We start from the raw sequence: 8,855 nt of genomic DNA on the forward strand, positions 1-8,855 counted from the left end.
CAACTCCCCTGCCCTGTCGCCTCTCCTGTGCCGTCACTTCTCCTGCCCCGTCACTTCTTCTGCCTCGTCACTTCTCCTGCCCGTCACTTCTCCTGCCCGGTCACCTTATCTTTCCTGTCGCCTCTCCTGACCTGTTACTCTTGCTGCCCCGTCACCACACCTGCCCCATCACCACTCCTGCCCCGTCACCATTTCTGCCCATTCACTGCTCCTGTCCGATCAGCACTCCTGCTCATGCACGATCACTGCTCCTGCCTTGCCACGTCTCCTGCCCCGCCACTTCTCCAGCCCTATCACTTCTCCTGGTCAGTTCACTGATTCTGTCCGTTTGCTGCTCTTGTCCATTCACCGCTCCTGCCCGGTCAGCGCTTCTTCCCCGTCACTTCTCCTGCCCCGTCACTTCTCCTGCCCCGTAACCTTTCCTGCCCCATCACCACTCCTGCCCCGTCACCGCTCCTGCCCCGTCACCACTCCTGCCCCGTCACCACTCCTGCCCTGTCACTTCTCCTGCCCGTTACTTCTCTTGCCCGGTCACCTCTCCTGCTCCATCACCTTTCCTTTCTCGTCACTGCTCCTGCCCTGTCACTGCTCCTGCCCCGTCACTCTCAGTGAACAACATTGGCAAATTACACAAGGCCACAATTTCCCCACAGTACTGTGTTTGGGGAAAGATCCTCTGTAATCACTAACTACGACCTACTGTCTCCAAGTGAGCCACTGGCCTCCAAAGCACTCACTTCCAAATGACATGCTAAAGGCAGATGACGCATTGTCATTCAAAAGGGGATAATGCGCCTCAGTCAGAAAGACAATTGGCCTTTGTACAGTCTGTGCGAGCTCATTGAGGGACTGCTACAGCCTCTGGAGTTCAACAGGTAAGTGGGAGCTGGCCCCTGAGAACTTTTAATCTCTTTGGGCTTCTCGCAGAGGAACAGCACAGCTTGCTGTAATTAATCTCCCAAATTATGGACAAAAGGCATACGTAAAAGGAATGATTATGGACAACGGACATCACACCAAAATGACGGTCTGTGAAATTTATGGACGGTTGGTCACCCTAGTTTTAGCCAATATCTGCGTTACGTCTGCAGCGCAAGGCAGGTACATGTTATATGTGCATTTCACTAGCAACCGGCATGACTTGCGGGTGGGGGGGTCGAGGGGTCACGCTGGGGGGTTAATAAAAAAAAATTAAACATACCTGTGCCTCCAGTCCTGCATCGCATTGTCTCTGCTCCGAGTCCCAGGAAGCAGGCAGCCTCCCTCCCCACCCCTAAGCCAATCACAATGCTGCAATGACAGCGTTGTGATTGGCTGAGACGACGACCACACAGGCGACTATGGGGAGGCCATTTTCTCCATGTAGTGAGAAAACGGAGAGTGCGTATGACTGGTTTAGTTGGCCCTGGGGCCAACCAAACAGTCAGCGCCCACAACAGTGGGCAAGCCACTCCTCCTCTATCCTGGAGCAGGACGGACCATCCACCTGCCCCCAACCAAACACTTCTGCCTTCTTACAGTGCGAGAAGGAGAAACATAAAATGGTATTTACCATTATATGCTCCTCCTTCTCGCACTGCGAGGAAGCAGTGGAGCGGCGCTCCTCCGACCACATGGAGGAACCGCCCCTTGTTCATTTGACTCCCATCTATAATTGCATAACCTGCATTGTTTTCAGCTGTCCCAGTCGCGTGAGCACGAAGCCAAGCCTAAAGTCGCTAGCTCGCCAAGTCGATACATGATGAGCTGCCGTTTAACTGAGATCGACAGCACAACTACCAAATAAGGTTGTGGGTGCAGGACCTTGTAGCTGTTAAGAACAAGGTGGGCATGGGATCAACCTTCTAAAATACTCTTGTCAATGGAGGAGGAAAGACGGCACATGGCTTTGTTCACTGCAGTTATGAGGATTGATAGGGAAGTCGATGAGTTTCAGCACTACCTTAGTTCTAAAGATGTGACTGCCTGGTCAAGATAAACTCGGGCTGGGGATGATGGTCCTTGAATCTGCATTTCTGACCATGGGAGCTGGTTTAAAGTGACAGATTTTGAACTGCGATGTTTATGTCAGAGTATTACATATAGCCCTTGGCACATTAAATTTTGGCTGGTGAGCCCGAACTCCAGCCGTATTTGGGACGAAGAGGCACCATTTGGTAATCTAAAGGCCTTCCTATATGTGCTTTAGACCAGGATATCACCTTCCCTGCCAGGCAGGGCTTCAGGCCCATATGGAACGGTAGGGATCAAGTTCGCCCTGATTTCATCTAGAAGTGACCTTAATGGTGGTCCAAACATACGCTTTACCAGTTTTCCAAAGGTGTTTTCAAGAGCTCCTGCCCTATTCCGGATGTATTTCTTTTGGGGCAGGAAAGAGCCATGGCTGTCAAATAAAATGCTCAAATACTTGTAGATGTTAGCTTTGGAAATCGTGCTGCCATTTAAAAATCAATCCTCTTCTTTTTTGATTTTGCTCCCTATAATCATTTTTGGTCTTTTGTAAATTCACCCTGAAGTGGTTCCTATCGGAGTATATTTGGAGGGTGTTTAGCAGTCGTTGGAGGCCTATTTGTGTCCGGCTCATGAGGAATGATTCATCTACATAAAACACACAGCCCGGATGCTTTACGCCTATTTTGGGGGTTGCCAGGCCAGCCAAAAATCGGTTTGAAAAGGAGGCGGCTATTACTCATCTCTGCTTCAGTCAGGTGTTTGGAATTTTTATAGAGACAGTACTCCCATCCCCCACCTTTATGTGCACATATGTGTGTGGATGCAGATCCATAATTGCTCTGAGTAGTAGTTGTCTCTTCCCAGGTGCTTCCAATTTTGCACATAGGAGGGATCTTGCGACTGAGTCAAAAGCCGACTTATAGTCCAAAAAGCAGAGATAGAGAAGGGTGCTATTTCTTCGGATCTTTTCAATCATGAGAGGAATGGTCATTAATTTGGTGATGGTGCCCATCCCTTTTTAAGTCCTGTCTAATTTATTAGCACAATGTTGTTCTCCAACACCCCGGTCTCAAGTTCCTCTCGGAGGAGGCCCTCATAGTATTTTTCATGTTTATATTGCGCACCCCCATGATATGATATGACAATGAATGTTAGGGAGGGGCTTTGCCACTGATCTGTCAATGGGCATCCAAGGCGTCTTAAAGCGAGTGTTTGTTTGGGAAATGTGTGAAATTTCATAAAAACTTACAATTTTCCTTAAAGCTTTTATGGTAGAGTGGTCTTCACTTCAACAAAAAATCTTGGGACATAACAATGAGAAACTATTTCATACAGAAAATGTCCACCAGACAAGCCCAATTTGATTTGACATGGAATATTGTGAAATTTTGTGAAAAAATTACACAATTTTGCATGCCCTTGTCCTTCAACCTGCATTAGCATTGGTGATTTACACAGCCTCAGACATTTGGACTCACTTTTTGCGTGGAGAGGAATGGCAATGGCTGACCCAGTCCGTAATTTGTAAGTGCCGTGCCCAAATCTATTCTCAGAAGCCTACGACTGGTACAACTAAATCTCAGCATGCTGAATACCAAGGCTGGAAGTCTTGAATCCACCTCATGCCTCCTTTATACACTACCAGCCACTCCGTGCCCCTTTATCTTACTCCTGGAATTCCAGCTGTCTTCCTTTGTGACGGTTTTGCCATCTTTTTTTCCCTCTGTCTGTTAGATCTCTGTGCTTTTCCCTCTCTTATGCTCAGAAAATATCTGATGTGGAAAGATAAGTGCTGGTCCCCAAAAATAAGTGCTGGTTGCCTCCACCAGCAACCACCAGCTCAGTTTAAGATTGAGTACCGAGCATGAAGTGCCTTTTTTAGGCACTTTACCAGCTTTCTCAAAAAGCATACTAAAGCCTTGATTCTCCATCAGTTAAATGTTATAAGCTTGGCTCTGACTGATGCTCTATGTGCAAGCCTAAAGGAGACAAGCATGCAGGCACCAGGCTTTTGTTAATGAAGCTTGCAAGGAGTGGCATCTATTTGAAAGGAACTAAAGCCAAATTCTTGAATGGATCCTTGATCACCTGTACAGCCCCCCTCCCTTTAAGATTAAACTGTTCATTGTGATGGACTAGACAGCTGTTAGGTTCTGCATCAGAACAGATGGGGTAGTTTGTCAGTTGAAGAATTTAAGTGAACAGCAAGGGACAAACAGCAAGCTTGAATGCCAGTTCTTAAGCTGCCTGGCAAGATCATACAAATTAAGAAAGAGGTCAACGATTCACATCTGAGTGGAGTTTGGCTATCGTTTGCCAAAAAAAGGTGGTACATCCTGATGGGATTAGCAGAATGCAGTTGGAGACAAGTTGTGATCCACTACCTGACTCTTGGAGCCTTCTTCAGGGATGATAATAATTTCCTGCTATCACGAAAGGGCGTTAAAGTTGTGTCCTTTTTTTATGTCTATCTTCATGGTGCAAGATCTACTCTTACCGATACTGTAAAACATAATATAAATAAAGTAGGCTTTGGCTCTGCCCATGCGAACATTTGCCTCTCACTTTATGAATTACTTTCATTATAATGCATGAGTGACAATGCAATGAATAATCACAAATTAAATTCTGTACCTTACAGATGTGTCAAAGCACCTCTGTGCTCAGGCCAATTGAAGTCATGAAATGTTTATTAACAAAAGAAAAATATATATTTGAATCACACAATTGTTGGACAAGGAGGTCCTTTAGAAACTGCAAAATAGTGAGTGGTGATAAGAAATGGCAAGATACAAATATATAGTATTCTACAAATAGAGTAGCTTATTTACAAGTCACTTGCGCTGCATCACTTTTTTATGCACTGGCAGCATAGTGTGGCCCATATTTACAAGGCAACGCAAAGCCACCCTGCATGGTGTACCTTCCTGCACAAAAACAATCATCCCAGCAACGCAGGCACCCTTGCACCATGGAGCAAGGGCGCCTGCTTTGGCACTTGGCAGCCAATGGTGCACCACAGCAGGGGGAAAGCACAGGGATGGTTCATATTGTTGTAAATATGACACATCCCTGTACTTTTAAAAGGAGGCTGCTTGGCGCAGCAAAATGGCTTGCTGCGCTGTGCCATTTTATGATAAATGAAGCCCGGCCTCTTTTATGAGAATCACATGGTTTGAGGAAAAAAGAAAGTGTACAGCTGCCAGAGACTGGGGCCACGAGAAAAGAAGAAGCTGACCTTCAGTTGTCACAAGAATGTAAAGTTTTTCAGCTGAGCAAGCTAATCAATACTTTCTCGTCTCGTCTTGAGAGCCAAGATGTGAAAGAGAGGCTCTAAATCTCATAGACATGAATTCTCTTTATTCACAGTTTGCCTGAGTGAAAATCTGAATCGTATACAGAACGTAGCACGCATTTTAATGTTCAAGAGAGGACTCAAAACGCATGCAAGGCTTTTTTACTTTGCTAATGCTCGTTTAAATTGGGTCCCAAGAAACACCAGCATAAAGAATGGATCCCCACCGAGACTCTTCACAAAATCCAAGAGAGAAAGGAAAAGAAAGCTCCAGTCAGCACCAGCAGAACAAGAGCAGAAACAGCGAATCGTTTAAACTGTGCAGACTTCATACTTTGCTACGCTTGCAATGATTGAAACAAAAGTGAGCAAAGGGGTCAAAAGACACAAAAAGTGGGACGGGTATGCACTGAACTTGAGTGGGAACTGCCCTAACTGCACACAAAGCACCACTGGCACACAGGGCATAATTTGCACAATAGTAAGTGCCAGGGCCCTGACAAGTAAGCCACTGCAGCTTACACCACCCATTGCCCCTGACATCGCTGCCAATGGCGGTACAAAAACAACGACTAACCAACTCTCTCAACTGCAAGAGCGACAGTTAAGATTATTCCAGGTCCCCAAAGCTAAAGGAATGGCTGGTAGGCAGGTATTAGTAATTTGTTTTATGTATATTGTATTCATAAACAACCATTGTTCTGCTCCTCTCTAAATTATATGAGCAGCGCCACCATGTGGAAGACTGTAATAAGTGTGGTATTGACAATTAAGTGCTGGTGCTGAGCACTGGAAACCACCGCCCCAAATTAAGCACTACTGGCATAGGAATGTGTAGTGAAGTTATGTTTCTTGCAACATGGCCACCTTTGGTCATTAGACCTTTCTTTATGTTCTCATCTCCTAAGTCTCCCAGAATTCCTGTGTGCATTCTACTTTGTACTTGAGTGTCCCACTCTAGTCAGTTGATGGTCTGGTCAGCTGGCAAGGTGTAACGCTCTGCTGTGCTTTCCTAATAAACCTATCTTATAAACTACTAAGAAGTGTCTTGCTGTATACGCATTCCCTTACAACATTTGGGCGACGAGGATGGGATGGGTAGCCAGCGAGACACTAAATAAACAGAGTCAAGCGGACATCCACTCTAGGCAGTAATTAGACCCACAGGACAGCAGTGCATACACAGGCAATGACACTCAGAATAGGCTCACATGGAGCAGGTGCATACAGCAGAGGCACAGCTATCAATAGGGCAAACGCAAGAAGAACAATTTATGGACGGAATGCAGACCAATGTCAAACATTCACCCCCAGTACAGAGATCTGGGCCTAAATCCATCGTTTTTTTGCTCATCATACCATTTCACTTGGGACCCAGCCATATGCAAATCAGTCTTGTCTCTGCTCCCCGTGGGAACAGTCCAGCCCAAAAGGCTTCGGGAGTCTCTGAAACCTAATATGACTCTTTTATCCCACTAAAACTGAGGGTCAGCAGGAGGCCATTTTGTGCTTGCTTTAGAGTCCACTTTTATAGACAAAGAACAAGGGGACCCTTATAGTCAGAAGAGACTAAGGGTAATAGTAAGTTATTAGACTAAGTTATTAGAAACAACGGTCCCTTTCAAGAGAAATAAATACATATAATCACAATACTACAATCAGGATCGGGACTACTCATGTACAATTGACTGATATTTAGAATTTATTTACAGAAGTTAAAGCTAAACAATACATGAAAAAATTGAGTGAGCAAAACGTGACGGGGTTAGAGGAAATCAACAGATTTCCTTACCACAGGCATGTGACTTAAAAGTGACTCTTGGTGAAAATACGAAATTACAATAGTCAAAATAACAAAAGCATCTTATACTCCACATAAGTATTAAATGAAGGTTGGAGTTTAAGACGTGGTTGTCGACGGCGTTCATTTTCATAGCTGCTTTCTCTAGTTGCCACTTACTGCTTTGTCTCCTTCTTTGTCCCCTTTCTACCCTTTACTCTCCAGCTCTGAATTAATGTCTGATGATGAACGAAAACTCCTGGTGCCCAAAAATAGATGGCAGTGCCACCACCTGTGCCCACCACCAGCAAGTACCGGCAGGGCCATCTTAACAGCATTATAGGCCCCCGGGCAAAGCAGTGCACTGGGCCCTTCCTACACAACCACTCACAGGAATAAAAATGTTTGATGGAAAATTTGTGTTAAATTCTGGTCTGCATGGGGCCCCTATGCTTGTGGGGCCCCCGGACACCTGCCAGCGTGGCCATGCATTAAGACGGCACTGAGTACCGGCACAAATAAAGCACTGGGTTCATGCACGACAGCAGGAGGTATTAACTAGAGATTACCTAGAGGAAGGAGTTGGGCTCCATGTCGGAGCTGACTGCTCCCACAGTCGCCCTTGCCAGGCAAAAATTGGGTCAACAGGTACCATGACCTAAGTCTTAGATGTCGAGTTTTTCTGGGGCAGGGTCACCACCTGCTAGTTTCTGGTTGAAAGGTGAGAAGAGGTAGCTTTGTGAGGGAAGACCTTCTTTCATGCTTTATGGCCATAGGGTTTTGCACAAGATCACACAGTGTATTCAAGTGGAGAAGTTAAGATTAAAAGGTAGGTTTTCTATTCCTACAAGCTTAGTTGCTTGACCGCAACTTGTTCTCCACAAGGTAAATAATAATGCATCCATTTCCGAACTAAAAATACTGAATTTACCCCCCCAGTTAGATGCTGAGTTAGAACCAGACCACACTGATCTTGTGAACCACACCTGTTTTTTTCTCCTTGTTTGAATATTTGGAGGTTGTGAGTTTCGGCAGGTTTAACATTTCCATTTTATGTTTTTTCCAGAGAGCATGGTTTTTTTCACGCAGTGCTGTGAAATGCAAACCTATTCTGGTTCTTCTCAAAGGGAGGCGTAGATAATTGTCCATCTCAAAAAGCATCCTGTACTGAAGCCTGGAATCCAAAATGCATGTTGTGGTCAGCGGTGCATGCATCAATCTTTAGAAGGAGAAAGGGATGCATCTTACTGCAGCCGACCAAGATGGCGACGTGGCTAAGGACATCTGCAATGTCACACACAGCAGGGACAAACCTCACTCCTACAGTGAGATAAGGCTCTCTCTGCAAGAAACGAAAACATAACATCAATATTTCAGATTTTAATCTCAAAGGCACTTTGTCACACTGCACGCAGACTCTTTGATTCTGGCCGTGCGTTGTCTACAGCCTGGGAGGTATTTATGGGGTAAACCCGAGAAAGGTCATCTGTGACTTCAAGGAGCTGTCGGAAAAATAGAACAAAGTGTTGCAGGTTTGAGAAGGCAGGTTTTCAGGCTAAGAGATTTCCAGACTATTAAGGGTGCGTGAGGGGGGAGGGTTCAAAGCAGGCATGTCCCCTCTCTCCTCTTGTGGTTTGCAATAGGAACTGAACCATTAACGCTGATGATCAGACAGGCGGAGACTGTCCCAGGGTGTCACTGGTCAGAAAACGAGTTAATAAGATAACAATATATGCAGACAATCTCCACATATACATCAGCAATCCCTAGACCATGGAGTCTGCGGTGAAGGAGCGACGTGACGCCTTTGGTCGCGAGCCACAACTG

At 45.6% G+C, this 8,855-nt stretch overlaps 1 long non-coding RNA gene across 1 annotated transcript in view; it reads left to right on the forward strand.

The window, feature by feature from the left end:
* Nucleotides 1-8,525, forward strand: part of LOC146783250 (uncharacterized) — a 60,001-nt gene extending 51,476 nt beyond the window's left edge. Inside the window, exon 3 of the long non-coding RNA XR_014970410.1 lies at nucleotides 8,095-8,525. This is a non-coding gene — a long non-coding RNA (uncharacterized LOC146783250). The remainder of the gene's footprint in view (nucleotides 1-8,094) is intronic.
* The last annotated feature ends 330 nt before the right edge of the window (nucleotides 8,526-8,855 follow it).

This window comes from Triturus cristatus, chromosome 11 (genome assembly GCF_964204655.1).
Source record: "Triturus cristatus chromosome 11, aTriCri1.1, whole genome shotgun sequence".
NCBI classification, from domain to species: domain Eukaryota; kingdom Metazoa; phylum Chordata; class Amphibia; order Caudata; family Salamandridae; genus Triturus; species Triturus cristatus.